The sequence below is a fragment of the Zingiber officinale genome, chromosome 2B (assembly GCF_018446385.1).
Source record: "Zingiber officinale cultivar Zhangliang chromosome 2B, Zo_v1.1, whole genome shotgun sequence".
Lineage (NCBI taxonomy): Eukaryota > Viridiplantae > Streptophyta > Magnoliopsida > Zingiberales > Zingiberaceae > Zingiber > Zingiber officinale.
The window spans coordinates 33,085,998-33,087,077 of NC_055989.1; the positions used below are offsets into that span (position 1 = coordinate 33,085,998).

A 1,080-nucleotide genomic window follows, 5' to 3' on the forward strand; every position below is an offset into this window, starting at 1 on the left:
GACGAATCCGTGCACTTGCGGAAGCGTAAAAACTTTTTGGTGTTGTTGCCAGGGACTGCGTCCGTAACACTAGTAGGTCATATTAGATTAGACTAGACTTTGTTTTCTTTATTCTCTACATATAAAAAAAAAGAGAGAAAAAAAATATATATTTTCACTCTTCTCCCTTACTACATTCATTCTTTTTCATTTCTTGCTGTCATATTTTCTATCTTGTCCTCTTTTCCCCTGCATGCGTAGAGCTAACCCTTGAGGACAGCTGCTACCATTTGATCCAGAGATTGACAGGACCTTTCTGAGGAGAAGGAACTTACAGAAAGCTTTCCAAGCAGCAAAAGAACCCTAAGAATGGTCGATAAACTGCTGAAAGATTGTGCGGCACCATATACGCGAGGGGTCTATTCCAGTATCACCCGACCACCCATCGATGCTGATAACTTTGAGATAAAGCCCGTAGTAATCCACATGGTCCAGCGAAATCAATTCGGTGGGGGACCACATGAAGACCCAAATCATCATCTTGAGTTGTTTTATGAAATTTGTGGCACGATGAAGGTGAATGAGGTTCCTCCAGAATCGGTGAGACTCCTTCTTTTTGGATTGTCTCTGAAAGACAGGGCCAAGCAGTGGCTGAATTCTCTACCAGCAAATAGCATATCGTCTTGGGAGCAATGTGAGCAAAAATTCTTAGACAAGTTCTACCCCTCAAGCAAGACTGCCCACATGAGGAACCTGATTGCCAGTTTCAAGCCGATAGACTCAGAATCCCTATTTGAAGCCTGGGACCGGTTCAAGGGCATGCAGAGACAGTGCCCCCATCATGGCCTTGAGAAGTGGCTGGTCCTACACACCTTCTATAATGGAATAAATTATCACACGAAGGTATCATTGGATTATGCGGCAGGAGGAGCACTGATGAACAAAAGCCTTGATGAAGCTGAAGAGATAATAGAAAATGTGGCACTAAACCACCATCAGTGGGCATCTGAAAGATGTAGAGGTGCTTTCTCAGGAAATCAGATGAAGGCGTCAGGAAAATTCGAGGTGGTTGCATTCACACTCATGTCTGCAAAGTTGGAT

The 1,080-nt window shown here is 43.7% G+C and overlaps 1 pseudogene; it reads right to left on the minus strand.

Moving 5' to 3' along the window:
- Positions 1 to 755: 755 nt before the first annotated feature.
- LOC122049863 lies at positions 756 to 827 on the minus strand (annotated as a pseudogene).
- Positions 828 to 1,080: the final 253 nt, after the last annotated feature.